We start from the raw sequence: 25260 nt of genomic DNA on the forward strand, positions 1-25260 counted from the left end.
AGAAATTGCGTTCATCCGATATGGTCTAGTGGCTAGGATATCTGGCTTTCACCCAGAAGGCCCGGGTTCGATTCCCGGTATTGGAGCTTCTCCTCATATTTAAAAATTGGTTATATTTTCCTTATTTCGACCCTTAAAAAAAACGGTATTTTAATGCCTTATAAGCGCGCGCATTGGCGAGAGAGTAGAAATAGTGTTTATCCGATATGGTCTAGAGGCTAGGATATCTGGCTTTCACCCAGCAGGCCCGAGTTCGATTCCCGGTATCGGAGCTTCTCCTCATATTTAAAATTTGGTTATATTTTCCTAATCTCGATTCTTAAAAAAAACGGTGTTTTCATGCCTTATAACCGCGAACATTGGTGAGAGAGTAGAAATCGCGTTCATCCGATATGGTCTAGTGGCTAGGATATCTGGCTTTCACCCAGCAGACCCGGGTTCGATTCCCGGTATCGTAGCTTCTCCTCATATTTAAAAATTGGTTATATTTTCCTTATCTCGATTCCTAAAAAAAACCGTGTTTTCATGCCTTATAAGCGCGCGCTTTGCCGAGAGAGTAGAAATTGCGTTCATCCGATATGGTCTAGTGGCTAGGATATCTGGCTTTCACCCAGAAGGCCCGGGTTCGATTCCATGTGTAGGAGGTTCTCCTCATATTTAAAAATTGGTTATATTTTCCTTATTTCGACTCTTAAAAAAACCGTGTTTTCATGCCTTATAAGCGCGCGTATGCCGAAAGAGTAGAACTTGCGTTCATCCGATATGGTCTAGTGGCTAGGATATCTGGTTTTCACCCAGAAGGCCCGGGTTCAATTCCCGGTATCGGAGCTTCTCCTTATATTTAAAAATTGGTTATATTTTCCTTATTTCGACTCTTAAAAAAAACCGTGTTTTCATGCCTTATAAGCGCGCGCATTGCCGAGAGAGTAGAAATTGCGTTCATCCGATATGGTCTAGTGGCCCAGAAGGCCCGGCTTCGATTCCCGGTATCGGAGCTTCTCCTCATATTTAAAAATTGGTTATTTTTCCTTATTTCGACTCTTAAAAAAAACCGTGTTTTCATGCCTTATAAGCGCGCGCATTGCCGAGAGAGTAGAAATTGCGTTCATCCGATATGTTCTAGCGGCTAGGATATCTGGCTTTCACCCAGAAGGCCCGGGTTCGATTCCCGGTATCGGAGCTTCTCCTTATATTTAAAAATTGGTTATATTTTCGTTATTTCGACTCTTAAAAAAACCGTGTTTTCATGCCTCATAAGCGCGCGCATTGGCGAGAGAGTAGAAATTGCTATCATCCGATATGGTCTAGTGGCTAGGATATCTGGCTTTCACCCAGAAGGCCCGGGTTCGTTTCCCGGTATCGGAGCTTCTCCTTATATTTAAAAATTGGTTATATTTTCGTTATTTCGACTCTTAAAAAAACCGTGTTTTCATGCCTCATAAGCGCGCGCATTGGCGAGAGAGTAGAAATTGCGTTCATCCGATATGGTCTAGTGGCTAGGATATCTGGCTTTCACCCAGAAGGCCCGGGTTCGATTCCATGTGTAGGAGGTTCTCCTCATATTTAAAAATTGGTTATATTTTCCTTATTTCGACTCTTAAAAAAACCGTGTTTTCATGCCTTATAAGCGCGCGTATGCCGAAAGAGTAGAACTTGCGTTCATCCGATATGGTCTAGTGGCTAGGATATCTGGTTTTCACCCAGAAGGCCCGGGTTCAATTCCCGGTATCGGAGCTTCTCCTTATATTTAAAAATTGGTTATATTTTCGTTATTTCGACTCTTAAAAAAAAAGTGTTTTCATGCCTTATAAGCGCGCGCTTTGCCGAGAGAGTAAAATTGCGTTCATGCGATATGGTCTTGTGGCTAGGATATCTGGCTATCACCGAGAAGACCCGGGTTCGATTCCCGGTATCGGAGCTTCTCCTCATATTTATAAATTGGTTATATTTTCCTTATTTCGACCCTTAAAAAAAATGGTATTTTCATGCCTTATAAGCGCGCGCATTGGCGAGAGAGTAGAAGTTGTGTTAATCCGATATATTCTAGTGGCTAGGATATCTGGCTTTCATCCAGAAGGCCTGGGTTCGATTCCCGGTATCGGAGCTTCTCCTTATGTTTAGAAATTGGTTATATTTTCGTTATCTCGATTCTTAAAAAAAACCGTGTTTTCATGCCTCATAAGCGCGCGCATTGGCGAGAGAGTAGAAATTGCTATCATCCGATATGGTCTAGTGGCTAGGATATCTGGCTTTCACCCAGAAGGCCCGGGTTCGATTCCCGGTATCGGAGCTTCTCCTTATGTTTAAAAATTGGTTATATTTTCGTTATCTCGATTCTTAAAAAAAACCGTGTTTTCATGCCTCATAAGCGCGCGCATTGGCGAGAGAGTAGAAATTGCTATAATCCGATATGGTCTAGTGGCTAGAATATCTGGCTTTCACCCAGCAGGCCCGAGTTCGATTCCCGGTATCGGAGCTTCTCCTCATTTTTAAAATTTGGTTATATTTTTCTTATCTCGATTCTTAAAAAAAAACGGCGTTTTTATGCCTTATAAGCGCGCGCATTGGCGAGAGAGTAGAAATTGCGTTCATCCGATATGGTCTAGTGGCTTGGATATCTGGCTTTCACCCAGAGGGCCCGGGTTCTATTCCCGGTATCAGAGCTTCTCCTCATAGTTAAAATTTGGTTATATTTTTGTTATCTCGATTCTTAAAAAAAAACCGTGTTTTCATGCCTTATAAGCGCGCGCATTGGCGATAGAGTAGAAATTGCGTTCATCCGATATGGTCTAGTGGCTTGGATATCTGGCTTTCACCCAGAGGGTCCGGGTTCTATTTCCGGTATCGGAGCTTCTCCTCATATTTAAAATTTGTTTATATTTTCCTTATCTCGATTTTTAAAAAAAAAACGTGTTTTCATGCCTTATAAGCGCGCGCATTGGCGAGAGAGTAGCAATTGTGTTTATCCGATATGGTCTAGTGGCTAGGATATCTGGCTTTCACCCAGAAGGCCCGGGTTCGATTCCCGGTATCGGAGCTTCTCCGCATATTTAAAAATTGGTTATATTTTCCTTATTTCGACTCTTAAAAAAACCGTGTTTTCATGCCTTATAAGCGCGCGCATTGCCGAGAGAACAGAAATTGCGTTCATCCGATATGGTCTAGTGGCCCAGAAGGCCCGGCTTCGATTCCCGGTATCGGAGCTTCTCCTCATATTTAAAAATTGGTTATATTTTCCTTATTTCGACTCTTAAAAAAACCGTGTTTTCATGCCTTATAAGCGCGCGCATTGCCGAGAGAACAGAAATTGCGTTCATCCGATATGGTCTAGTGGCCCAGAAGGCCCGGCTTCGATTCCCGGTATCGGAGCTTCTCCTCATATTTAAAAATTGGTTATATTTTCCTTATTTCGACTCTTAAAAAAACCGTGTTTTCATGCCTTATAAGCGCGCGCATTGGCGAGAGAGTAGAAATTGCGTTCATCCGATATGGTCTAGTGGCTAGGATATCTGGCTTTCACCCAGAAGGCCCGGGTTCGATTCCCGGTATTGGAGCTTCTCCTCATATTTAAAAATTGGTTATATTTTCCTTATTTCGACCCTTAAAAAAAACGGTATTTTAATGCCTTATAAGCGCGCGCATTGGCGAGAGAGTAGAAATAGTGTTTATCCGATATGGTCTAGAGGCTAGGATATCTGGCTTTCACCCAGCAGGCCCGAGTTCGATTCCCGGTATCGGAGCTTCTCCTCATATTTAAAATTTGGTTATATTTTCCTTATCTCGATTCTTAAAAAAAACGGTGTTTTCATGCCTTATAACCGCGAACATTGGTGAGAGAGTAGAAATCGCGTTCATCCGATATGGTCTATTGGCTAGGATATCTGGCTTTCACCCAGAAGACCCGGGTTCGATTCCCGGTATCGTAGCTTCTCCTCATATTTAAAAATTGGTTATATTTTCCTTATCTCGATTCCTAAAAAAAACCGTGTTTTCATGCCTTATAAGCGCGCGCTTTGCCGAGAGAGTAGAAATTGCGTTCATCCGATATGGTCTAGTGGCTAGGATATCTGGCTTTCACCCAGAAGGCCCGGGTTCGATTCCATGTGTAGGAGGTTCTCCTCATATTTAAAAATTGGTTATATTTTCCTTATTTCGACTCTTAAAAAAACCGTGTTTTCATGCCTTATAAGCGCGCGTATGCCGAAAGAGTAGAACTTGCGTTCATCCGATATGGACTAGTGGCTAGGATATCTGGTTTTCACCCAGAAGGCCCGGGTTCAATTCCCGGTATCGGAGCTTCTCCTTATATTTAAAAATTGGTTATATATTCCTTATTTCGACTCTTAAAAAAAACCGTGTTTTCATGCCTTATAAGCGCGCGCATTGCCGAGAGAGTAGAAATTGCGTTCATCCGATATGTTCTAGCGGCTAGGATATCTGGCTTTCACCCAGAAGGCCCGGGTTCGATTCCCGGTATCGGAGCTTCTCCTTATATTTAAAAATTGGTTATATTTTCGTTATTTCGACTCTTAAAAAAACCGTGTTTTCATGCCTCATAAGCGCGCGCATTGGCGAGAGAGTAGAAATTGCTATCATCCGATATGGTCTAGTGGCTAGGATATCTGGCTTTCACCCAGAAGGCCCGGGTTCGATTCCCGGTATCGGAGCTTCTCCTTATGTTTAAAAATTGGTTATATTTTCGTTATCTCGATTCTTAAAAAAAACCGTGTTTTCATGCCTCATAAGCGCGCGCATTGGCGAGAGAGTAGAAATTGCTATAATCCGATATGGTCTAGTGGCTAGGATATCTGGCTTTCACCCAGAAGGCCCGGGTTCGATTCCCGGTATCGGAGCTTCTCCTCATATTTAAAAATTGGTAATTTTTCCTTATCTCGATTCTTAAAAAAAACCGTGTTTTCATGCCTTATAAGCGCGCGCATTGGCGAGAGAGTAGAAATTGCGTTCATCCGATATGTTCTAGCGGCTAGGATATCTGGCTTTCACCCAGAAGGCCCGGGTTCGATTCCCGGTATCGGAGCTTCTCCTTATGTTTAAAAATTGGTTATATTTTCGTTATCTCGATTCTTAAAAAAAACCGTGTTTTCATGCCTCATAAGCGCGCGCATTGGCGAGAGAGTAGAAATTGCTATAATCCGATATGGTCTAGTGGCTAGAATATCTGGCTTTCACCCAGCAGGCCCGAGTTCGATTCCCGGTATCGGAGCTTCTCCTCATTTTTAAAATTTGGTTATATTTTTCTTATCTCGATTCTTAAAAAAAACGGCGTTTTTATGCCTTATAAGCGCGCGCATTGGCGAGAGAGTAGAAATTGCGTTCATCCGATATGGTCTAGTGGCTTGGATATCTGGCTTTCACCCAGAGGGCCCGGGTTCTATTCCCGGTATCAGAGCTTCTCCTCATAGTTAAAATTTGGTTATATTTTCCTTATCTCGATTCTTAAAAAAAAACCGTGTTTTCATGCCTTATAAGCGCGCGCATTGGCGATAGAGTAGAAATTGCGTTCATCCGATATGGTCTAGTGGCTTGGATATCTGGCTTTCACCCAGAGGGCCCGGGTTCTATTTCCGGTATCGGAGCTTCTCCTCATATTTAAAATTTGTTTATATTTTCCTTATCTCGATTTTTAAAAAAAAACCGTGTTTTCATGCCTTATAAGCGCGCGCATTGGCGAGAGAGTAGAAATTGTATTTATCCGATATGGTCTAGTGGCTAGGATATCTGGCTTTCACCCAGAAGGCCCGGGTTCGATTCCCGGTATCGGAGCTTCTCCTCATATTTAAAAATTGGTTATATTTTCCTTATTTCGACTCTTAAAAAAACCGTGTTTTCATGCCTTATAAGCACGCGCATTGCCGAGAGAACAGAAATTGCGTTCATCCGATATGGTCTAGTGGCCCAGAAGGCCCGGCTTCGATTCCCGGTATCGGAGCTTCTCCTCATATTTAAAAATTGGTTATATTTTCCTTATTTCGACTCTTAAAAAAACCGTGTTTTCATGCCTTATAAGCGCGCGCATTGCCGAGAGAACAGAAATTGCGTTCATCCGATATGGTCTAGTGGCCCAGAAGGCCCGGCTTCGATTCCCGGTATCGGAGCTTCTCCTCATATTTAAAAATTGGTTATATTTTCCTTATTTCGACTCTTAAAAAAACCGTGTTTTCATGTTTTATAAGCGCGCGCTTTACCGAGAGAGTAGAAATTGCGTTCATCCGATATGGTCTAGTGGCTAGGATATCTGGCTTTCACCCAGAAGGCGCGGGTTCGATTCCATGTATTGGAGGTTCTCCTCATATTTAAAAATTGAATATATTTTCCTTATTTCGACTCTTAAAAAAACCCGTGTTTTCATGCCTTATAAGCGCGCGCATTGGCGAGAGAGTAGAAATTGCGTTCATCCGATATGGTCTAGTGGCTAGGATATCTGGCTTTCACCCAGAAGGCCCGGGTTCGATTCCCGGTATCGGAGCTTCTCCTCATATTTAAAAATTGGTTATATTTTCCTAATTTCGACCCTTAAAAAAAACGGTATTTTAATGCCTTATAAGCGCGCGCATTGGCGAGAGAGTAGAAATAGTGTTTATCCGATATGGTCTAGTGGCTAGGATATCTGGCTTTCACCCAGCAGGCCCGAGTTCGATTCCCGGTATCGGAGCTTCTCCTCATATTTAAAATTTGGTTATATTTTCCTTATCTCGATTCTTAAAAAAAACGGTGTTTTCATGCCTTATAACCGCGAGCATTGGCGAGAGAGTAGAAATTGCATTCATCCGATATGTTCTAGTGGCAAGGATATCTGGCTTTCACCCAGAAGGCCCGGGTTCGATTCCCGGTATCGGAGCTTCTCCTCATATTTAAAAATTGGTTATATTTTCCTTATCTCGATTCTTAAAGAAAAACCGTGTTTTCATGCCTTATAAGCGCGCGCTTTGCCGAGAGAGTAGAAATTGCGTTCATCCGATATGGTCTAGTGGCTAGGATATCTGGCTTTCACCCAGAAGGCCCGGGTTTGATTCCCGGTATCGGAGCTTCTCCTTATATTTAAAAATTGGTTATATTTTCCTTATTTCGACTCTTAAAAAAACCTTGTTTTCATGCCTTATAAGCGCGCGTATGCCGAGAGAGTAGAAAATTCGTTCATCCGATATGGTCTAGTGGCTAGGATATCTGGCTTTCACCCAGAAGGCCCGGGTTCGATTCCCGGTATCGGAGCTTCTCCTTATATTTAAAAATTGGTTATATTTTCCTTATTTCGACTCTTAGAAAAACCGTGTTTTCATGCCTTATAAGCGCGCGCATTGCCGAGAGAGTAGAAATTGCGTTCATCCGATATGGTCTAGTGGCCCAGAAGGCCCGGCTTCGATTCCCGGTATCGGAGCTTCTCCTCATATTTAAAAATTGGTTATATTTTCCTTATCTCGATTTTTAAAAAAAAACCGTGTTTTCATGCCTTATAAGCGCGCGCATTGGCGAGAGAGTAGAAATTGTGTTTATCCGATATGGTCTAGTGGCTAGGATATCTGGCTTTCACCCAGAAGGCCCGGGTTCGATTCCATGTGTAGGAGGTTCTCCTCATATTTAAAATTTGGTTATATTTTCCTTATCTCGATTCTTAAAAAAAACGGTGTTTTCATGCCTTATAACCGCGAGCATTGGCGAGAGAGTAGAAATTGCATTCATCCGATATGTTCTAGTGGCTAGGATATCTTGCTTTCACCCAGAAGGCCCGGGTTCGATTCCCGGTATCGGAGCTTCTCCTCATATTTAAAAATTGGTTATATTTTCCTTATTTCGACTCTTAAAAAAACGGTGTATTCATGCCTTATAAGCGCGCGCATTGGTGAGAGAGTAGAAATCGCGTTCATCCGATATGGTCTAGTGGCTAGGATATCTGGCTTTCACCCAGAAGGCCCGGGTTCGATTCCCGGTATCGGAGCTTCTCCTCATATTTAAAAATTGGGTATATTTTCCTTATTTCAACCCTTAAAAAAAACGGTGTTTTCATGCCTTATAACCGCGAGCATTGGCGAGAGAGTAGAAATTGCATTCATCCGATATGTTCTAGTGGCTAGGATATCTTGCTTTCACCCAGAAGGCCCGGGTTCGATTCCCGGTATCGGAGCTTCTCCTCATATTTAAAAATTGGTTATATTTTCCTTATTTCGACTCTTAAAAAAACGGTGTATTCATGCCTTATAAGCGCGCGCATTGGCGAGAGAGTAGAAATTGCGTTCATCCGATATGGTCTAGTGGCTAGGATATCTGGCTTTCACCCAGAAGGCCCGGGTTCGATTCCCGGTATCGGAGCTTCTCCACATATTTAAAATTTGGTTATATTTTCCTTATCTCGATTCTTAGAAAAAACCGTTGTTTTCATGCCTTATAAGCGCGCGCATTGGTGAGAGAGTAGAAATTGCGTTCATCCGATATGGTCTAGTGGCTAGGATATCTGGCTTTCACCCAGAAGGCCCGGGTTCGATTCCCGGTATCGGAGCTTCTCCTCATATTTAAAAAAATTGGGTATATTTTCCTTATTTCAACCCTTAAAAAAACCGTGTTTTCATGACTTATAAGCGCGCGCTTTGCCGAGAGAGTAGAAATTGCGTTCATCCGATATGGTCTAGTGGCTAGGATATCTGGCTTTCACCTAGAAGGCCCGGGTTCGATTCCCGGTATCGGAGCTTCTCCTTATGTTTAGAAATTGGTTATATTTTCCTTATTTCGACTCTTAAAAAAAAACCGTGTTTTCATGCCTTATAAGCGCGCGCATTGGCGATAGAGTAGAAATTGCGTTCATCCGATATGGTCTAGTGGCTTGGATATCTGGCTTTCACCCAGAGGGCCCGGGTTCTATTTCCGGTATCGGAGCTTCTCCTCATATTTAAAATTTGTTTATATTTTCCTTATCTCGACTCTTAAAAAAACCGTGTTTTCATGCCTTATAAGCGCGCGCATTGCCGAGAGAACAGAAATTGCGTTCATCCGATATGGTCTAGTGGCCCAGAAGGCCCGGCTTCGATTCCCGGTATCGGAGCTTCTCCTCATATTTAAAAATTGGTTATATTTTCCTTATTTCGACTCTTAAAAAAACCGTGTTTTCATGCCTTATAAGCGCGCGCATTGCCGAAAGAACAGAAATTGCGTTCATCCGATATGGTCTAGTGGCCCAGAAGGCCCGGCTTCGATTCCCGGTATCGGAGCTTCTCCTCATATTTAAAAATTGGTTATATTTTCCTTATTTCGACTCTTAAAAAACCCGTGTTTTCATGCCTTATAAGCGCGCGCATTGGCGAGAGAGTAGAAATTGCGTTCATCCGATATGGTCTAGTGGCTAGGATATCTGGCTTTCACCCAGAAGGCCCGGGTTCGATTCCCGGTATCGGAGCTTCTCCTTATGTTTAGAAATTGGTTATATTTTCGTTATCTCGATTCTTAAAAAAAACCGTGTTTTCATGCCTCATAAGCGCGCGCATTGGCGAGAGAGTAGAAATTGCTATCATCCGATATGGTCTAGTGGCCCAGAAGGCCCGGCTTCGATTGCCGGTATCGGAGCTTCTCCTCATATTTAAAAATTGGTTATATTTTCCTTATTTCGACTCTTAAAAAAACCGTGTTTTCATGTTTTATAAGCGCGCGCTTTGCCGAGAGAGTAGAAATTGCGTTCATCCGATATGGTCTAGTGGCTAGGATATCTGGCTTTCACCCAGAAGGCGCGGGTTCGATTCCATGTATTGGAGGTTCTCCTCATATTTCAAAATTGGTTATATTTTCCTTATTTCGACTCTTAAAAAAACCCGTGTTTTCATGCCTTATAAGCGCGCGCATTGGCGAGAGAGTAGAAATTGCGTTCATCCGATATGGTCTAGTGGCTAGGATATCTGGCTTTCACCCAGAAGGCCCGGGTTCGATTCCCGGTATCGGAGCTTCTCCTCATATTTAAAAATTGGTTATATTTTCCTTATTTCGACCCTTAAAAAAAACGGTATTTTAATGCCTTATAAGCGCGCGCATTGGCGAGAGAGTAGAAGTAGTGTTTATCCGATATGGTCTAGTGGCTAGGATATCTGGCTTTCACCCAGCAGGCCCGAGTTCGATTCCCGGTATCGGAGCTTCTCCTCATATTTAAAATTTGGTTATATTTTCCTTATCTCGATTCTTAAAAAAAACAGTGTTTTCATGCCTTATAACCGCGAGCATTGGCGAGAGAGTAGAAATTGCATTCATCCGATATGTTCTAGTGGCTAGGATATCTTGCTTTCACCCAGAAGGCCCGGGTTCGATTCCCGGTATCGGAGCTTCTCCTCATATTTAAAAATTGGTTATATTTTCCTTATTTCGACTCTTAAAAAAACGGTGTATTCATGCCTTATAAGCGCGCGCATTGGCGAGAGAGTAGAAATTGCGTTCATCCGATATGGTCTAGTGGCTAGGATATCTGGCTTTCACCCAGAAGGCCCGGGTTCGATTCCCGGTATCGGAGCTTCTCCACATATTTAAAATTTGGTTATATTTTCCTTATCTCGATTCTTAGAAAAAACCGTTGTTTTCATGCCTTATAAGCGCGCGCATTGGTGAGAGAGTAGAAATTGCGTTCATCCGATATGGTCTAGTGGCTAGGATATCTGGCTTTCACCCAGAAGGCCCGGGTTCGATTCCCGGTATCGGAGCTTCTCCTCATATTTAAAAAAATTGGGTATATTTTCCTTATTTCAACCCTTAAAAAAACCGTGTTTTCATGACTTATAAGCGCGCGCTTTGCCGAGAGAGTAGAAATTGCGTTCATCCGATATGGTCTAGTGGCTAGGATATCTGGCTTTCACCTAGAAGGCCCGGGTTCGATTCCCGGTATCGGAGCTTCTCCTTATGTTTAGAAATTGGTTATATTTTCCTTATTTCGACTCTTAAAAAAACGGTGTATTCATGCCTTATAAGCGCGCGCATTGGCGAGAGAGTAGAAATTGCGTTCATCCGATATGGTCTAGTGGCTAGGATATCTGGCTTTCACCCAGAAGGCCCGGGTTCGATTCCCGGTATCGGAGCTTCTCCACATATTTAAAATTTGGTTATATTTTCCTTATCTCGGTTCTTAGAAAAAACCGTTGTTTTCATGCCTTATAAGCGCGCGCATTGGTGAGAGAGTAGAAATTGCGTTCATCCGATATGGTCTAGTGGCTAGGATATCTGGCTTTCACCCAGAAGGCCCGGGTTCGATTCCCGGTATCGGAGCTTCTCCTCATATTTAAAAATTGGGTATATTTTCCTTATTTCAACCCTTAAAAAAACGGTATTTTCTTCCTTATAAGCGCGCGCATTGGCGAGAGAGTAGAAATTTCGTTCATCCGATATGGTCTAGTGGCTAGGATATATTGCTTTCACCCAGAAGGCCCGGGTTCGATTCCTGGTGTCGGAGATTCTCCTCATATTTAAAAATTGGTTATATTTTCCTTATTTCGACTCTTAAAAAAACCATGTTTTCATGCCTTATAAGCGCGCGTATGCCGAGAGAGTAGAGATTTCGTTCATCCGATATGGTCTAGTGGCTAGGATATCTGGCTTTCACCCAGAAGGCCCGGGTTCGATTCCCGGTATCGGAGATTCTCCTCATATTTAAAAATTGGTTATATTTTCCTTATTTCGACTCTTAAAAAAACCGTGTTTTCATGCTTTATAACCGCGAGCATTGGCGAGAGAGTAGAAATTGCGTTCATCCGATATGTTCTAGTGGCTAGGATATCTTGCTTTCACCCAGAAGGCCCGGGTTCGATTCCCGGTATCGAAGCTTCTCCTCATATTTAAAAATTGGTTATATTTTCTTTATTTCGACTCTTAAAAAAACGGTGTATTCATGCCTTATAAGCGCGCGCATTGGCGAGAGAGTAGAAATTGCGTTCATCCGATATGGTCTAGTGGCTAGGATATCTGGCTTTCACCCAGAAGGCCCGGGTTCGATTCCCGGTATCGGAGCTTCTCCACATATTTAAAATTTGGTTATATTTTCCTTATCTCGATTCTTAGAAAAAACCGTTGTTTTCATGCCTTATAAGCGCGCGCATTGGTGAGAGAGTAGAAATTGCGGTCATCCGATATGGTCTAGTGGCTAGGATATCTTGCTTTCACCCAGAAGGCCCGGGTTCGATTCCCGGTATCGGAGCTTCTCCTCATATTTAAAAATTGGGTATATTTTCCTTATTTCGACCCTTAAAAAACGGTATTTTCATGCCTTATAAGCGCGCGCATTGCCGAGAGAGTAGAAATTGCGTTCATCCGATATGGTCTAGTGGCCCAGAAGGCCCGGCTTCGATTCCCGGTATCGGAGCTTCTCCTCATATTTAAAAATTGGTTATATTTTCCTTATCTCGATTTTTAAAAAAAAACCGTGTTTTCATGCCTTATAAGCGCGCGCATTGGCGAGAGAGTAGAAATTGTGTTTATCCGATATGGTCTAGTGGCTAGGATATCTGGCTTTCACCCAGAAGGCCCGGGTTCGATTCCATGTGTAGGAGGTTCTCCTCATATTTAAAATTTGGTTATATTTTCCTTATCTCGATTCTTAAAAAAAACGGTGTTTTCATGCCTTATAACCGCGAGCATTGGCGAGAGAGTAGAAATTGCATTAATCCGATATGTTCTAGTGGCTAGGATATCTTGCTTTCACCCAGAAGGCCCGGGTTCGATTCCCGGTATTGGAGCTTCTCCTCATATTTAAAAATTGGGTATATTTTCCTTATTTCGACTCTTAAAAAAACGGTGTATTCATGCCTTATAAGCGCGCGCATTGGCGAGAGAGTAGAAATTGCGTTCATCCGATATGGTCTAGTGGCTAGGATATCTGGCTTTCACCCAGAAGGCCCGGGTTCGATTCCCGGTATCGGAGCTTCTCCACATATTTAAAATTTGGTTATATTTTCCTTATCTCGGTTCTTAGAAAAAACCGTTGTTTTCATGCCTTATAAGCGCGCGCATTGGTGAGAGAGTAGAAATTGCGTTCATCCGATATGGTCTAGTGGCTAGGATATCTGGCTTTCACCCAGAAGGCCCGGGTTCGATTCCCGGTATCGGAGCTTCTCCTCATATTTAAAAATTGGGTATATTTTCCTTATTTCAACCCTTAAAAAAACGGTATTTTCTTCCTTATAAGCGCGCGCATTGGCGAGAGAGTAGAAATTTCGTTCATCCGATATGGTCTAGTGGCTAGGATATATTGCTTTCACCCAGAAGGCCCGGGTTCGATTCCTGGTGTCGGAGATTCTCCTCATATTTAAAAATTGGTTATATTTTCCTTATTTCGACTCTTAAAAAAACCATGTTTTCATGCCTTATAAGCGCGCGTATGCCGAGAGAGTAGAGATTTCGTTCATTCGATATGGTCTAGTGGCTAGGATATCTGGCTTTCACCCAGAAGGCCCGGGTTCGATTCCCGGTATCGGAGATTCTCCTCATATTTAAAAATTGGTTATATTTTCCTTATTTCGACTCTTAAAAAAACCGTGTTTTCATGCTTTATAACCGCGAGCATTGGCGAGAGAGTAGAAATTGCGTTCATCCGATATGTTCTAGTGGCTAGGATATCTTGCTTTCACCCAGAAGGCCCGGGTTCGATTCCCGGTATCGAAGCTTCTCCTCATATTTAAAAATTGGTTATATTTTCTTTATTTCGACTCTTAAAAAAACGGTGTATTCATGCCTTATAAGCGCGCGCATTGGCGAGAGAGTAGAAATTGCGTTCATCCGATATGGTCTAGTGGCTAGGATATCTGGCTTTCACCCAGAAGGCCCGGGTTCGATTCCCGGTATCGGAGCTTCTCCACATATTTAAAATTTGGTTATATTTTCCTTATCTCGATTCTTAGAAAAAACCGTTGTTTTCATGCCTTATAAGCGCGCGCATTGGTGAGAGAGTAGAAATTGCGGTCATCCGATATGGTCTAGTGGCTAGGATATCTTGCTTTCACCCAGAAGGCCCGGGTTCGATTCCCGGTATCGGAGCTTCTCCTCATATTTAAAAATTGGGTATATTTTCCTTATTTCGACCCTTAAAAAACGGTATTTTCATGCCTTATAAGCGCGCGCATTGCCGAGAGAGTAGAAATTGCGTTCATCCGATATGGTCTAGTGGCCCAGAAGGCCCGGCTTCGATTCCCGGTATCGGAGCTTCTCCTCATATTTAAAAATTGGTTATATTTTCCTTATCTCGATTTTTAAAAAAAAACCGTGTTTTCATGCCTTATAAGCGCGCGCATTGGCGAGAGAGTAGAAATTGTGTTTATCCGATATGGTCTAGTGGCTAGGATATCTGGCTTTCACCCAGAAGGCCCGGGTTCGATTCCATGTGTAGGAGGTTCTCCTCATATTTAAAATTTGGTTATATTTTCCTTATCTCGATTCTTAAAAAAAACGGTGTTTTCATGCCTTATAACCGCGAGCATTGGCGAGAGAGTAGAAATTGCATTAATCCGATATGTTCTAGTGGCTAGGATATCTTGCTTTCACCCAGAAGGCCCGGGTTCGATTCCCGGTATTGGAGCTTCTCCTCATATTTAAAAATTGGGTATATTTTCCTTATTTCAACCCTTAAAAAAAACGGTATTTTAATGCGTTATAAGCGCGCGCATTGGCGAGAGAGTAGAAATAGTGTTTATCCGATATGGTCTAGTGGCTAGGATATCTGGCTTTCACCCAGCAGGCCCGAGTTCGATTCCCGGTATCGGAGCTTCTCCTCATATTTAAAATTTGGTTATATTTTCCTTATCTCGATTCTTAAAAAAAAACGGTGTTTTCATGCCTTATAACCGCGAGCATTGGCGAGAGAGTAGAAATTGCATTAATCCGATATGTTCTAGTGGCTAGGATATCTTGCTTTCACCCAGAAGGCCCGGGTTCGATTCCCGGTATCGGAGCTTCTCCTCATATTTAAAAATTGGTTATATTTTCCTTATTTCGACTCTTAAAAAAACGGTGTATTCATGCCTTATAAGCGCGCGCATTGGTGAGAGAGTAGAAATCGCGTTCATCCGATATGGTCTAGTGGCTAGGATATCTGGCTTTCACCCAGAAGGCCCGGGTTCGATTCCCGGTATCGGAGCTTCTCCACATATTTAAAATTTGGTTATATTTTCCTTATCTCGATTCTTAGAAAAAACCGTTGTTTTCATGCCTTATAAGCGCGCGCATTGGTGAGAGAGTAGAAATCGCGTTCATCCGATATGGTCTAGTGGCTAGGATATCTGGCTTTCACCCAGAAGGCCCGGGTTCGATTCCCGGTATCGGAGCTTCTCCTCATATTTAAAAATTAGGTATATTTTCCTTATTTCAACCCTTAAAAAAACCGTGTTTTCATGACTTATAAGCGCGCGCTTTGCCGAGAGAGTAGAAATTGCGTTCATCCGATATGGTCTAGTGGCTAGGATATCTGGTTTTCACCCAGAAGGCCCGGGTTCAATTCCCGGTATCGGAGCTTCTCCTTATATTTAAAAATTGGTTATATTTTCCTTATTTCGACTCTTAAAAAAAACCGTGTTTTCATGCCTTATAAGCGCGCGCATTGCCGAGAGAGTAGAAATTGCGTTCATCCGATATGGTCTAGTGGCCCAGAAGGCCCGGCTTCGATTCCCGGTATCGGAGCTTCTCCTCATATTTAAAAATTGGTTATTTTTCCTTATTTCGACTCTTAAAAAAAACCGTGTTTTCATGCCTTATAAGCGCGCGCATTGCCGAGAGAGTAGAAATTGCGTTCATCCGATATGTTCTAGCGGCTAGGATATCTGGCTTTCACCCAGAAGGCCCGGGTTCGATTCCCGGTATCGGAGCTTCTCCTTATATTTAAAAATTGGTTATATTTTCGTTATTTCGACTCTTAAAAAAACCGTGTTTTCATGCCTCATAAGCGCGCGCATTGGCGAGAGAGTAGAAATTGCTATCATCCGATATGGTCTAGTGGCTAGGATATCTGGCTTTCACCCAGAAGGCCCGGGTTCGATTCCCGGTATCGGAGCTTCTCCTTATATTTAAAAATTGGTTATATTTTCGTTATTTCGACTCTTAAAAAAACCGTGTTTTCATGCCTCATAAGCGCGCGCATTGGCGAGAGAGTAGAAATTGCGTTCATCCGATATGGTCTAGTGGCTAGGATATCTGGCTTTCACCCAGAAGGCCCGGGTTCGATTCCATGTGTAGGAGGTTCTCCTCATATTTAAAAATTGGTTATATTTTCCTTATTTCGACTCTTAAAAAAACCGTGTTTTCATGCCTTATAAGCGCGCGTATGCCGAAAGAGTAGAACTTGCGTTCATCCGATATGGTCTAGTGGCTAGGATATCTGGTTTTCACCCAGAAGGCCCGGGTTCAATTCCCGGTATCGGAGCTTCTCCTCATATTTATAAATTGGTTATATTTTCCTTATTTCGACCCTTAAAAAAAATGGTATTTTCATGCCTTATAAGCGCGCGCATTGGCGAGAGAGTAGAAGTTGTGTTAATCCGATATATTCTAGTGGCTAGGATATCTGGCTTTCATCCAGAAGGCCTGGGTTCGATTCCCGGTATCGGAGCTTCTCCTTATATTTAAAAATTGGTTATATTTTCGTTATTTCGACTCTTAAAAAAACCGTGTTTTCATGCCTCATAAGCGCGCGCATTGGCGAGAGAGTAGAAATTGCTATCATCCGATATGGTCTAGTGGCTAGGATATCTGGCTTTCACCCAGAAGGCCCGGGTTCGATTCCCGGTATCGGAGCTTCTCCTTATGTTTAAAAATTGGTTATATTTTCGTTATCTCGATTCTTAAAAAAAACCGTGTTTTCATGCCTCATAAGCGCGCGCATTGGCGAGAGAGTAGAAATTGCTATAATCCGATATGGTCTAGTGGCTAGAATATCTGGCTTTCACCCAGCAGGCCCGAGTTCGATTCCCGGTATCGGAGCTTCTCCTCATTTTTAAAATTTGGTTATATTTTTCTTATCTCGATTCTTAAAAAAAAACGGCGTTTTTATGCCTTATAAGCGCGCGCATTGGCGAGAGAGTAGAAATTGCGTTCATCCGATATGGTCTAGTGGCTTGGATATCTGGCTTTCACCCAGAGGGCCCGGGTTCTATTCCCGGTATCAGAGCTTCTCCTCATAGTTAAAATTTGGTTATATTTTTGTTATCTCGATTCTTAAAAAAAAACCGTGTTTTCATGCCTTATAAGCGCGCGCATTGGCGATAGAGTAGAAATTGCGTTCATCCGATATGGTCTAGTGGCTTGGATATCTGGCTTTCACCCAGAGGGTCCGGGTTCTATTTCCGGTATCGGAGCTTCTCCTCATATTTAAAATTTGTTTATATTTTCCTTATCTCGATTTTTAAAAAAAAAACGTGTTTTCATGCCTTATAAGCGCGCGCATTGGCGAGAGAGTAGCAATTGTGTTTATCCGATATGGTCTAGTGGCTAGGATATCTGGCTTTCACCCAGAAGGCCCGGGTTCGATTCCCGGTATCGGAGCTTCTCCGCATATTTAAAAATTGGTTATATTTTCCTTATTTCGACTCTTAAAAAAACCGTGTTTTCATGCCTTATAAGCGCGCGCATTGCCGAGAGAACAGAAATTGCGTTCATCCGATATGGTCTAGTGGCCCAGAAGGCCCGGCTTCGATTCCCGGTATCGGAGCTTCTCCTCATATTTAAAAATTGGTTATATTTTCCTTATTTCGACTCTTAAAAAAACCGTGTTTTCATGCCTTATAAGCGCGCGCATTGCCGAGAGAACAGAAATTGCGTTCATCCGATATGGTCTAGTGGCCCAGAAGGCCCGGCTTCGATTCCCGGTATCGGAGCTTCTCCTCATATTTAAAAATTGGTTATATTTTCCTTATTTCGACTCTTAAAAAAACCGTGTTTTCATGCCTTATAAGCGCGCGCATTGGCGAGAGAGTAGAAATTGCGTTCATCCGATATGGTCTAGTGGCTAGGATATCTGGCTTTCACCCAGAAGGCGCGGGTTCGATTCCATGTATTGGAGGTTCTCCTCATATTTAAAAATTGAATATATTTTCCTTATTTCGACTCTTAAAAAAACCCGTGTTTTCATGCCTTATAAGCGCGCGCATTGGCGAGAGAGTAGAAATTGCGTTCATCCGATATGGTCTAGTGGCTAGGATATCTGGCTTTCACCCAGAAGGCCCGGGTTCGATTCCCGGTATCGGAGCTTCTCCTCATATTTAAAAATTGGTTATATTTTCCTAATTTCGACCCTTAAAAAAAACGGTATTTTAATGCCTTATAAGCGCGCGCATTGGCGAGAGAGTAGAAATAGTGTTTATCCGATATGGTCTAGTGGCTAGGATATCTGGCTTTCACCCAGCAGGCCCGAGTTCGATTCCCGGTATCGGAGCTTCTCCTCATATTTAAAATTTGGTTATATTTTCCTTATCTCGATTCTTAAAAAAAACGGTGTTTTCATGCCTTATAACCGCGAGCATTGGCGAGAGAGTAGAAATTGCATTCATCCGATATGTTCTAGTGGCAAGGATATCTGGCTTTCACCCAGAAGGCCCGGGTTCGATTCCCGGTATCGGAGCTTCTCCTCATATTTAAAAATTGGTTATATTTTCCTTATCTCGATTCTTAAAGAAAAACCGTGTTTTCATGCCTTATAAGCGCGCGCTTTGCCGAGAGAGTAGAAATTGCGTTCATCCGATATGGTCTAGTGGCTAGGATATCTGGCTTTCACCCAGAAGGCCCGGGTTTGATTCCCGGTATCGGAGCTTCTCCTTATATTTAAAAATTGGTTATATTTTCCTTATTTCGACTCTTAAAAAAACCTTGTTTTCATGCCTTATAAGCGCGCGTATGCCGAGAGAGTAGAAAATTCGTTCATCCGATATGGTCTAGTGGCTAGGATATCTGGCTTTCACCCAGAAGGCCCGGGTTCGATTCCCGGTATCGGAGCTTCTCCTCATATTTAAAAATTGGTTATATTTTCCTTATTTCGACTCTTAGAAAAACCGTGTTTTCATGCCTTATAAGCGCGCACATTGCCGAGAGAGTAGAAATTGCGTTCATCCGATATGGTCTAGTGGCCCAGAAGGCCCGGCTTCGATTCCCGGTATCGGAGCTTCTCCTCATATTTAAAAATTGGTTATATTTTCCTTATCTCGATTTTTAAAAAAAAACCGTGTTTTCATGCCTTATAAGCGCGCGCATTGGCGAGAGAGTAGAAATTGTGTTTATCCGATATGGTCTAGTGGCTAGGATATCTGGCTTTCACCCAGAAGGCCCGGGTTCGATTCCATGTGTAGGAGGTTCTCCTCATATTTAAAATTTGGTTATATTTTCCTTATCTCGATTCTTAAAAAAAACGGTGTTTTCATGCCTTATAACCGCGAGCATTGGCGAGAGAGTAGAAATTGCATTCATCCGATATGTTCTAGTGGCTAGGATATCTTGCTTTCACCCAGAAGGCCCGGGTTCGATTCCCGGTATCGGAGCTTCTCCTCATATTTAAAAATTGGTTATATTTTCCTTATTTCGACTCTTAAAAAAACGGTGTATTCATGCCTTATAAGCGCGCGCATTGGTGAGAGAGTAGAAATCGCGTTCATCCGATATGGTCTAGTGGCTAGGATATCTGGCTTTCACCCAGAAGGCCCGGGTTCGATTCCCGGTATCGGAGCTTCTCCTCATATTTAAAAATTGGGTATATTTTCCTTATTTCAACCCTTAAAAAAAACGGTATTTTAATGCCTTATAAGCGCGCGCATTGGCGAGAGAGTAGAAATAGTGTTTATCCGATATGGTCTAGTGGCTAGGATATCTGGCTTTCTCCCAGCAGGCCCGAGTTCGATTCCCGGTATCGGAGCTTCTCCTCATATTTAAAAATTAGGTATATTTTCCTTATTTCAACCCTTAAAAAAACCGTGTTTTCATGACTTATAAGCGCGCGCTTTGCCGAGAGAGTAGAAGTTGTGTTAATCCGATATATTCTAGCGGCTAGGATATCTGGCTTTCACCCAGAAGGCCCGGGTTCGATTCCCGGTATCGGAGCTTCTCCTTATGTTTAAAAATTGGTTATATTTTCGTTATCTCGATTCTTAAAAAAAACCGTGTTTTCATGCCTCATAAGCGCGCGCATTGGCGAAAGAGTAGAAATTGCTATAATCCGATATGGTCTAGTGGCTAGAATATCTGGCTTTCACCCAGCAGGCCCGAGTTCGATTCCCGGTATCGGAGCTTCTCCTCATTTTTAAAATTTGGTTATATTTTTCTTATCTCGATTCTTAAAAAAAACGGCGTTTTTATGCCTTATAAGCGCGCGCATTGGCGAGAGAGTAGAAATTGCGTTCATCCGATATGGTCTAGTGGCTTGGATATCTGGCTTTCACCCAGAGGGCCCGGGTTCTATTCCCGGTATCAGAACTTCTCCTCATAGTTAAAATTTGGTTATATTTTCCTTATCTCGATTCTTAAAAAAAAACCGTGTTTTCATGCCTTATAAGCGCGCGCATTGGCGATAGAGTAGAAATTGCGTTCATCCGATATGGTCTAGTGGCTTGGATATCTGGCTTTCACCCAGAGGGCCCGGGTTCTATTTCCGGTATCGGAGCTTCTCCTCATATTTAAAATTTGTTTATATTTTCCTTATCTCGACTCTTAAAAAAACCGTGTTTTCATGCCTTATAAGCGCGCGCATTGCCGAGAGAACAGAAATTGCGTTCATCCGATATGGTCTAGTGGCCCAGAAGGCCCGGCTTCGATTCCCGGTATCGGAGCTTCTCCTCATATTTAAAAATTGGTTATATTTTCCTTATTTCGACTCTTAAAAAAACCGTGTTTTCATGCCTTATAAGCGCGCGCATTGCCGAAAGAACAGAAATTGCGTTCATCCGATATGGTCTAGTGGCCCAGAAGGCCCGGCTTCGATTCCCGGTATCGGAGCTTCTCCTCATATTTAAAAATTGGTTATATTTTCCTTATTTCGACTCTTAAAAAAACCGTGTTTTCATGTTTTATAAGCGCGCGCTTTGCCGAGAGAGTAGAAATTGCGTTCATCCGATATGGTCTAGTGGCTAGGATATCTGGCTTTCACCCAGAAGGCGCGGGTTCGATTCCATGTATTGGAGGTTCTCCTCATATTTCAAAATTGGTTATATTTTCCTTATTTCGACTCTTAAAAAAACCCGTGTTTTCATGCCTTATAAGCGCGCGCATTGGCGAGAGAGTAGAAATTGCGTTCATCCGATATGGTCTAGTGGCTAGGATATCTGGCTTTCACCCAGAAGGCCCGGGTTCGATTCCCGGTATCGGAGCTTCTCCTTATGTTTAGAAATTGGTTATATTTTCGTTATCTCGATTCTTAAAAAAAACCGTGTTTTCATGCCTCATAAGCGCGCGCATTGGCGAGAGAGTAGAAATTGCTATCATCCGATATGGTCTAGTGGCCCAGAAGGCCCGGCTTCGATTCCCGGTATCGGAGCTTCTCCTCATATTTAAAAATTGGTTATATTTTCCTTATTTCGACTCTTAAAAAAACCGTGTTTTCATGTTTTATAAGCGCGCGCTTTGCCGAGAGAGTAGAAATTGCGTTCATCCGATATGGTCTAGTGGCTAGGATATCTGGCTTTCACCCAGAAGGCGCGGGTTCGATTCCATGTATTGGAGGTTCTCCTCATATTTCAAAATTGGTTATATTTTCCTTATTTCGACTCTTAAAAAAACCCGTGTTTTCATGCCTTATAAGCGCGCGCATTGGCGAGAGAGTAGAAATTGCGTTCATCCGATATGGTCTAGTGGCTAGGATATCTGGCTTTCACCCAGAAGGCCCGGGTTCGATTCCCGGTATCGGAGCTTCTCCTCATATTTAAAAATTGGTTATATTTTCCTTATTTCGACCCTTAAAAAAAACGGTATTTTAATGCCTTATAAGCGCGCGCATTGGCGAGAGAGTAGAAATAGTGTTTATCCGATATGGTCTAGTGGCTAGGATATCTGGCTTTCACCCAGCAGGCCCGAGTTCGATTCCCGGTATCGGAGCTTCTCCTCATATTTAAAATTTGGTTATATTTTCCTTATCTCGATTCTTAAAAAAAACGGTGTTTTCATGCCTTATAACCGCGAGCATTGGCGAGAGAGTAGAAATTGCATTCATCCGATATGTTCTAGTGGCTAGGATATCTTGCTTTCACCCAGAAGGCGCGGGTTCGATTCCCGGTATCGGAGCTTCTCCTCATATTTAAAAATTGGTTATATTTTCCTTATTTCGACTCTTAAAAAAACGGTGTATTCATGCCTTATAAGCGCGCGCATTGGCGAGAGAGTAGAAATTGCGTTCATCCGATATGGTCTAGTGGCTAGGATATCTGGCTTTCACCCAGAAGGCCCGGGTTCGATTCCCGGTATCGGAGCTTCTCCACATATTTAAAATTTGGTTATATTTTCCTTATCTCGATTCTTAGAAAAAACCGTTGTTTTCATGCCTTATAAGCGCGCGCATTGGTGAGAGAGTAGAAATTGCGTTCATCCGATATGGTCTAGTGGCTAGGATATCTGGCTTTCACCCAGAAGGCACGGGTTCGATTCCCGGTATCGGAGCTTCTCCTCATATTTAAAAAAATTGGGTATATTTTCCTTATTTCAACCCTTAAAAAAACCGTGTTTTCATGACTTATAAGCGCGCGCTTTGCCGAGAGAGTAGAAATTGCGTTCATCCGATATGGTCTAGTGGCTAGGATATCTGGCTTTCACCTAGAAGGCCCGGGTTCGATTCCCGGTATCGGAGCTTCTCCTTATGTTTAGAAATTGGTTATATTTTCCTTATTTCGACTCTTAAAAAAACGGTGTATTCATGCCTTATAAGCGCGCGCATTGGCGAGAGAGTAGAAATTGCGTTCATCCGATATGGTCTAGTGGCTAGGATATCTGGCTTTCACCCAGAAGGCCCGGGTTCGATTCCCGGTATCGGAGCTTCTCCACATATTTAAAATTTGGTTATATTTTCCTTATCTCGGTTCTTAGAAAAAACCGTTGTTTTCATGCCTTATAAGCGCGCGCATTGGTGAGAGAGTAGAAATTGCGTTCATCCGATATGGTCTAGTGGCTAGGATATCTGGCTTTCACCCAGAAGGCCCGGGTTCGATTCCCGGTATCGGAGCTTCTCCTCATATTTAAAAATTGGTTATATTTTCCTTATTTCGACTCTTAAAAAAACCATGTTTTCATGCCTTATAAGCGCGCGTATGCCGAGAGAGTAGAGGTTTCGTTCATCCGATATGGTCTAGTGGCTAGGATATCTGGCTTTCACCCAGAAGGCCCGGGTTCGATTCCCGGTATCGAAGCTTCTCCTCATATTTAAAAATTGGTTATATTTTCCTTATTTCGACTCTTAAAAAAACCGTGTTTTCATGCTTTATAACCGCGAGCATTGGCGAGAGAGTAGAAATTGCGTTCATCCGATATGTTCTAGTGGCTAGGATATCTTGCTTTCACCCAGAAGGCCCGGGTTTGATTCCCGGTATCGAAGCTTCTCCTCATATTTAAAAATTGGTTATATTTTCTTTATTTCGACTCTTAAAAAAACGGTGTATTCATGCCTTATAAGCGCGCGCATTGGCGAGAGAGTAGAAATTGCGTTCATCCGATATGGTCTAGTGGCTAGGATATCTGGCTTTCACCCAGAAGGCCCGGGTTCGATTCCCGGTATCGGAGCTTCTCCACATATTTAAAATTTGGTTATATTTTCCTTATCTCGATTCTTAGAAAAAACCGTTGTTTTCATGCCTTATAAGCGCGCGCATTGGTGAGAGAGTAGAAATTGCGGTCATCCGATATGGTCTAGTGGCTAGGATATCTTGCTTTCACCCAGAAGGCCCGGGTTCGATTCCCGGTATCGGAGCTTCTCCTCATATTTAAAAATTGGGTATATTTTCCTTATTTCGACCCTTAAAAAACGGTATTTTCATGCCTTATAAGCGCGCGCATTGCCGAGAGAGTAGAAATTGCGTTCATCCGATATGGTCTAGTGGCCCAGAAGGCCCGGCTTCGATTCCCGGTATCGGAGCTTCTCCTCATATTTAAAAATTGGTTATATTTTCCTTATCTCGATTTTTAAAAAAAAACCGTGTTTTCATGCCTTATAAGCGCGCGCATTGGCGAGAGAGTAGAAATTGTGTTTATCCGATATGGTCTAGTGGCTAGGATATCTGGCTTTCACCCAGAAGGCCCGGGTTCGATTCCATGTGTAGGAGGTTCTCCTCATATTTAAAATTTGGTTATATTTTCCTTATCTCGATTCTTAAAAAAAACGGTGTTTTCATGCCTTATAACCGCGAGCATTGGCGAGAGAGTAGAAATTGCATTAATCCGATATGTTCTATTGGCTAGGATATCTTGCTTTCACCCAGAAGGCCCGGGTTCGATTCCCGGTATCGGAGCTTCTCCTCATATTTAAAAATTGGGTATATTTTCCTTATTTCAACCCTTAAAAAAAACGGTATTTTAATGCCTTATAAGCGCGCGCATTGGCGAGAGAGTAGAAATAGTGTTTATCCGATATGGTCTAGTGGCTAGGATATCTGGCTTTCACCCAGCAGGCCCGAGTTCGATTCCCGGTATCGGAGCTTCTCCTCATATTTAAAATTTGGTTATATTTTCCTTATCTCGATTCTTAAAAAAAAACGGTGTTTTCATGCCTTATAACCGCGAGCATTGGCGAGAGAGTAGAAATTGCATTAATCCGATATGTTCTAGTGGCTAGGATATCTTGCTTTCACCCAGAAGGCCCGGGTTCGATTCCCGGTATCGGAGCTTCTCCTCATATTTAAAAATTGGTTATATTTTCCTTATTTCGACTCTTAAAAAAACGGTGTATTCATGCCTTATAAGCGCGCGCATTGGTGAGAGAGTAGAAATCGCGTTCATCCGATATGGTCTAGTGGCTAGGATATCTGGCTTTCACCCAGAAGGCCCGGGTTCGATTCCCGGTATCGGAGCTTCTCCACATATTTAAAATTTGGTTATATTTTCCTTATCTCGATTCTTAGAAAAAACCGTTGTTTTCATGCCTTATAAGCGCGCGCATTGGTGAGAGAGTAGAAATCGCGTTCATCCGATATGGTCTAGTGGCTAGGATATCTGGCTTTCACCCAGAAGGCCCGGGTTCGATTCCCGGTATCGGAGCTTCTCCTCATATTTAAAAATTAGGTATATTTTCCTTATTTCAACCCTTAAAAAAACCGTGTTTTCATGACTTATAAGCGCGCGCTTTGCCGAGAG

The 25260-nt window shown here is 42.6% G+C and overlaps 50 non-coding genes across 50 annotated transcripts; all 50 read left to right on the plus strand.

Annotated features, from left to right (window-relative positions):
• The first annotated feature begins 14 nt into the window (after window positions 1-14).
• TRNAE-UUC (transfer RNA glutamic acid (anticodon UUC)) lies at window positions 15-86 on the plus strand. Its single transcript has one exon. It is a non-coding gene; the product is annotated as a tRNA-Glu (tRNA).
• Window positions 87-756: 670 nt separating this feature from the next.
• TRNAE-UUC (transfer RNA glutamic acid (anticodon UUC)) lies at window positions 757-828 on the plus strand. Its single transcript has one exon. It is a non-coding gene; the product is annotated as a tRNA-Glu (tRNA).
• Window positions 829-1662: 834 nt separating this feature from the next.
• Window positions 1663-1734, plus strand: TRNAE-UUC (transfer RNA glutamic acid (anticodon UUC)). The gene has a single exon. It is a non-coding gene; the product is annotated as a tRNA-Glu (tRNA).
• A 484-nt stretch (window positions 1735-2218) lies between these two features.
• TRNAE-UUC (transfer RNA glutamic acid (anticodon UUC)) lies at window positions 2219-2290 on the plus strand. Its single transcript has one exon. It is a non-coding gene; the product is annotated as a tRNA-Glu (tRNA).
• Window positions 2291-2965: 675 nt separating this feature from the next.
• On the plus strand, window positions 2966-3037 carry TRNAE-UUC (transfer RNA glutamic acid (anticodon UUC)). Its single transcript has one exon. It is a non-coding gene; the product is annotated as a tRNA-Glu (tRNA).
• A 445-nt stretch (window positions 3038-3482) lies between these two features.
• Window positions 3483-3554, plus strand: TRNAE-UUC (transfer RNA glutamic acid (anticodon UUC)). The gene has a single exon. It is a non-coding gene; the product is annotated as a tRNA-Glu (tRNA).
• A 1041-nt stretch (window positions 3555-4595) lies between these two features.
• Window positions 4596-4667, plus strand: TRNAE-UUC (transfer RNA glutamic acid (anticodon UUC)). The gene has a single exon. It is a non-coding gene; the product is annotated as a tRNA-Glu (tRNA).
• A 114-nt stretch (window positions 4668-4781) lies between these two features.
• Window positions 4782-4853, plus strand: TRNAE-UUC (transfer RNA glutamic acid (anticodon UUC)). Its single transcript has one exon. It is a non-coding gene; the product is annotated as a tRNA-Glu (tRNA).
• An 859-nt stretch (window positions 4854-5712) lies between these two features.
• Window positions 5713-5784, plus strand: TRNAE-UUC (transfer RNA glutamic acid (anticodon UUC)). Its single transcript has one exon. It is a non-coding gene; the product is annotated as a tRNA-Glu (tRNA).
• Window positions 5785-6415: 631 nt separating this feature from the next.
• Window positions 6416-6487, plus strand: TRNAE-UUC (transfer RNA glutamic acid (anticodon UUC)). Its single transcript has one exon. It is a non-coding gene; the product is annotated as a tRNA-Glu (tRNA).
• A 487-nt stretch (window positions 6488-6974) lies between these two features.
• TRNAE-UUC (transfer RNA glutamic acid (anticodon UUC)) lies at window positions 6975-7046 on the plus strand. The gene has a single exon. It is a non-coding gene; the product is annotated as a tRNA-Glu (tRNA).
• Window positions 7047-7158: 112 nt separating this feature from the next.
• On the plus strand, window positions 7159-7230 carry TRNAE-UUC (transfer RNA glutamic acid (anticodon UUC)). The gene has a single exon. It is a non-coding gene; the product is annotated as a tRNA-Glu (tRNA).
• Window positions 7231-7882: 652 nt separating this feature from the next.
• On the plus strand, window positions 7883-7954 carry TRNAE-UUC (transfer RNA glutamic acid (anticodon UUC)). Its single transcript has one exon. It is a non-coding gene; the product is annotated as a tRNA-Glu (tRNA).
• A 299-nt stretch (window positions 7955-8253) lies between these two features.
• Window positions 8254-8325, plus strand: TRNAE-UUC (transfer RNA glutamic acid (anticodon UUC)). The gene has a single exon. It is a non-coding gene; the product is annotated as a tRNA-Glu (tRNA).
• Window positions 8326-8440: 115 nt separating this feature from the next.
• Window positions 8441-8512, plus strand: TRNAE-UUC (transfer RNA glutamic acid (anticodon UUC)). Its single transcript has one exon. It is a non-coding gene; the product is annotated as a tRNA-Glu (tRNA).
• Window positions 8513-8627: 115 nt separating this feature from the next.
• On the plus strand, window positions 8628-8699 carry TRNAE-UUC (transfer RNA glutamic acid (anticodon UUC)). The gene has a single exon. It is a non-coding gene; the product is annotated as a tRNA-Glu (tRNA).
• Window positions 8700-9331: 632 nt separating this feature from the next.
• On the plus strand, window positions 9332-9403 carry TRNAE-UUC (transfer RNA glutamic acid (anticodon UUC)). The gene has a single exon. It is a non-coding gene; the product is annotated as a tRNA-Glu (tRNA).
• A 466-nt stretch (window positions 9404-9869) lies between these two features.
• On the plus strand, window positions 9870-9941 carry TRNAE-UUC (transfer RNA glutamic acid (anticodon UUC)). Its single transcript has one exon. It is a non-coding gene; the product is annotated as a tRNA-Glu (tRNA).
• Window positions 9942-10426: 485 nt separating this feature from the next.
• On the plus strand, window positions 10427-10498 carry TRNAE-UUC (transfer RNA glutamic acid (anticodon UUC)). The gene has a single exon. It is a non-coding gene; the product is annotated as a tRNA-Glu (tRNA).
• Window positions 10499-10613: 115 nt separating this feature from the next.
• On the plus strand, window positions 10614-10685 carry TRNAE-UUC (transfer RNA glutamic acid (anticodon UUC)). Its single transcript has one exon. It is a non-coding gene; the product is annotated as a tRNA-Glu (tRNA).
• Window positions 10686-10800: 115 nt separating this feature from the next.
• Window positions 10801-10872, plus strand: TRNAE-UUC (transfer RNA glutamic acid (anticodon UUC)). Its single transcript has one exon. It is a non-coding gene; the product is annotated as a tRNA-Glu (tRNA).
• A 113-nt stretch (window positions 10873-10985) lies between these two features.
• On the plus strand, window positions 10986-11057 carry TRNAE-UUC (transfer RNA glutamic acid (anticodon UUC)). The gene has a single exon. It is a non-coding gene; the product is annotated as a tRNA-Glu (tRNA).
• Window positions 11058-11172: 115 nt separating this feature from the next.
• Window positions 11173-11244, plus strand: TRNAE-UUC (transfer RNA glutamic acid (anticodon UUC)). Its single transcript has one exon. It is a non-coding gene; the product is annotated as a tRNA-Glu (tRNA).
• Window positions 11245-11540: 296 nt separating this feature from the next.
• Window positions 11541-11612, plus strand: TRNAE-UUC (transfer RNA glutamic acid (anticodon UUC)). The gene has a single exon. It is a non-coding gene; the product is annotated as a tRNA-Glu (tRNA).
• Window positions 11613-11910: 298 nt separating this feature from the next.
• On the plus strand, window positions 11911-11982 carry TRNAE-UUC (transfer RNA glutamic acid (anticodon UUC)). The gene has a single exon. It is a non-coding gene; the product is annotated as a tRNA-Glu (tRNA).
• Window positions 11983-12820: 838 nt separating this feature from the next.
• On the plus strand, window positions 12821-12892 carry TRNAE-UUC (transfer RNA glutamic acid (anticodon UUC)). The gene has a single exon. It is a non-coding gene; the product is annotated as a tRNA-Glu (tRNA).
• Window positions 12893-13007: 115 nt separating this feature from the next.
• On the plus strand, window positions 13008-13079 carry TRNAE-UUC (transfer RNA glutamic acid (anticodon UUC)). The gene has a single exon. It is a non-coding gene; the product is annotated as a tRNA-Glu (tRNA).
• A 296-nt stretch (window positions 13080-13375) lies between these two features.
• On the plus strand, window positions 13376-13447 carry TRNAE-UUC (transfer RNA glutamic acid (anticodon UUC)). Its single transcript has one exon. It is a non-coding gene; the product is annotated as a tRNA-Glu (tRNA).
• Window positions 13448-13745: 298 nt separating this feature from the next.
• On the plus strand, window positions 13746-13817 carry TRNAE-UUC (transfer RNA glutamic acid (anticodon UUC)). Its single transcript has one exon. It is a non-coding gene; the product is annotated as a tRNA-Glu (tRNA).
• Window positions 13818-15028: 1211 nt separating this feature from the next.
• On the plus strand, window positions 15029-15100 carry TRNAE-UUC (transfer RNA glutamic acid (anticodon UUC)). Its single transcript has one exon. It is a non-coding gene; the product is annotated as a tRNA-Glu (tRNA).
• A 115-nt stretch (window positions 15101-15215) lies between these two features.
• Window positions 15216-15287, plus strand: TRNAE-UUC (transfer RNA glutamic acid (anticodon UUC)). The gene has a single exon. It is a non-coding gene; the product is annotated as a tRNA-Glu (tRNA).
• A 113-nt stretch (window positions 15288-15400) lies between these two features.
• On the plus strand, window positions 15401-15472 carry TRNAE-UUC (transfer RNA glutamic acid (anticodon UUC)). The gene has a single exon. It is a non-coding gene; the product is annotated as a tRNA-Glu (tRNA).
• A 465-nt stretch (window positions 15473-15937) lies between these two features.
• On the plus strand, window positions 15938-16009 carry TRNAE-UUC (transfer RNA glutamic acid (anticodon UUC)). Its single transcript has one exon. It is a non-coding gene; the product is annotated as a tRNA-Glu (tRNA).
• Window positions 16010-16306: 297 nt separating this feature from the next.
• On the plus strand, window positions 16307-16378 carry TRNAE-UUC (transfer RNA glutamic acid (anticodon UUC)). The gene has a single exon. It is a non-coding gene; the product is annotated as a tRNA-Glu (tRNA).
• A 299-nt stretch (window positions 16379-16677) lies between these two features.
• On the plus strand, window positions 16678-16749 carry TRNAE-UUC (transfer RNA glutamic acid (anticodon UUC)). Its single transcript has one exon. It is a non-coding gene; the product is annotated as a tRNA-Glu (tRNA).
• A 675-nt stretch (window positions 16750-17424) lies between these two features.
• On the plus strand, window positions 17425-17496 carry TRNAE-UUC (transfer RNA glutamic acid (anticodon UUC)). The gene has a single exon. It is a non-coding gene; the product is annotated as a tRNA-Glu (tRNA).
• Window positions 17497-18127: 631 nt separating this feature from the next.
• TRNAE-UUC (transfer RNA glutamic acid (anticodon UUC)) lies at window positions 18128-18199 on the plus strand. The gene has a single exon. It is a non-coding gene; the product is annotated as a tRNA-Glu (tRNA).
• A 487-nt stretch (window positions 18200-18686) lies between these two features.
• TRNAE-UUC (transfer RNA glutamic acid (anticodon UUC)) lies at window positions 18687-18758 on the plus strand. The gene has a single exon. It is a non-coding gene; the product is annotated as a tRNA-Glu (tRNA).
• A 112-nt stretch (window positions 18759-18870) lies between these two features.
• On the plus strand, window positions 18871-18942 carry TRNAE-UUC (transfer RNA glutamic acid (anticodon UUC)). The gene has a single exon. It is a non-coding gene; the product is annotated as a tRNA-Glu (tRNA).
• Window positions 18943-19594: 652 nt separating this feature from the next.
• Window positions 19595-19666, plus strand: TRNAE-UUC (transfer RNA glutamic acid (anticodon UUC)). The gene has a single exon. It is a non-coding gene; the product is annotated as a tRNA-Glu (tRNA).
• Window positions 19667-21227: 1561 nt separating this feature from the next.
• On the plus strand, window positions 21228-21299 carry TRNAE-UUC (transfer RNA glutamic acid (anticodon UUC)). The gene has a single exon. It is a non-coding gene; the product is annotated as a tRNA-Glu (tRNA).
• A 466-nt stretch (window positions 21300-21765) lies between these two features.
• Window positions 21766-21837, plus strand: TRNAE-UUC (transfer RNA glutamic acid (anticodon UUC)). The gene has a single exon. It is a non-coding gene; the product is annotated as a tRNA-Glu (tRNA).
• A 485-nt stretch (window positions 21838-22322) lies between these two features.
• Window positions 22323-22394, plus strand: TRNAE-UUC (transfer RNA glutamic acid (anticodon UUC)). The gene has a single exon. It is a non-coding gene; the product is annotated as a tRNA-Glu (tRNA).
• Window positions 22395-22696: 302 nt separating this feature from the next.
• On the plus strand, window positions 22697-22768 carry TRNAE-UUC (transfer RNA glutamic acid (anticodon UUC)). Its single transcript has one exon. It is a non-coding gene; the product is annotated as a tRNA-Glu (tRNA).
• A 113-nt stretch (window positions 22769-22881) lies between these two features.
• TRNAE-UUC (transfer RNA glutamic acid (anticodon UUC)) lies at window positions 22882-22953 on the plus strand. Its single transcript has one exon. It is a non-coding gene; the product is annotated as a tRNA-Glu (tRNA).
• Window positions 22954-23068: 115 nt separating this feature from the next.
• On the plus strand, window positions 23069-23140 carry TRNAE-UUC (transfer RNA glutamic acid (anticodon UUC)). Its single transcript has one exon. It is a non-coding gene; the product is annotated as a tRNA-Glu (tRNA).
• A 112-nt stretch (window positions 23141-23252) lies between these two features.
• TRNAE-UUC (transfer RNA glutamic acid (anticodon UUC)) lies at window positions 23253-23324 on the plus strand. The gene has a single exon. It is a non-coding gene; the product is annotated as a tRNA-Glu (tRNA).
• Window positions 23325-23622: 298 nt separating this feature from the next.
• TRNAE-UUC (transfer RNA glutamic acid (anticodon UUC)) lies at window positions 23623-23694 on the plus strand. The gene has a single exon. It is a non-coding gene; the product is annotated as a tRNA-Glu (tRNA).
• Window positions 23695-24905: 1211 nt separating this feature from the next.
• TRNAE-UUC (transfer RNA glutamic acid (anticodon UUC)) lies at window positions 24906-24977 on the plus strand. Its single transcript has one exon. It is a non-coding gene; the product is annotated as a tRNA-Glu (tRNA).
• A 115-nt stretch (window positions 24978-25092) lies between these two features.
• Window positions 25093-25164, plus strand: TRNAE-UUC (transfer RNA glutamic acid (anticodon UUC)). Its single transcript has one exon. It is a non-coding gene; the product is annotated as a tRNA-Glu (tRNA).
• Window positions 25165-25260: the final 96 nt, after the last annotated feature.

Source organism: Leiobunum rupestre, chromosome 5 (assembly GCF_980474605.1).
Source record: "Leiobunum rupestre chromosome 5, qqLeiRupe1.1.hap1, whole genome shotgun sequence".
In the NCBI taxonomy this organism is placed as follows: Eukaryota; Metazoa; Arthropoda; class Arachnida; order Opiliones; family Sclerosomatidae; genus Leiobunum; species Leiobunum rupestre.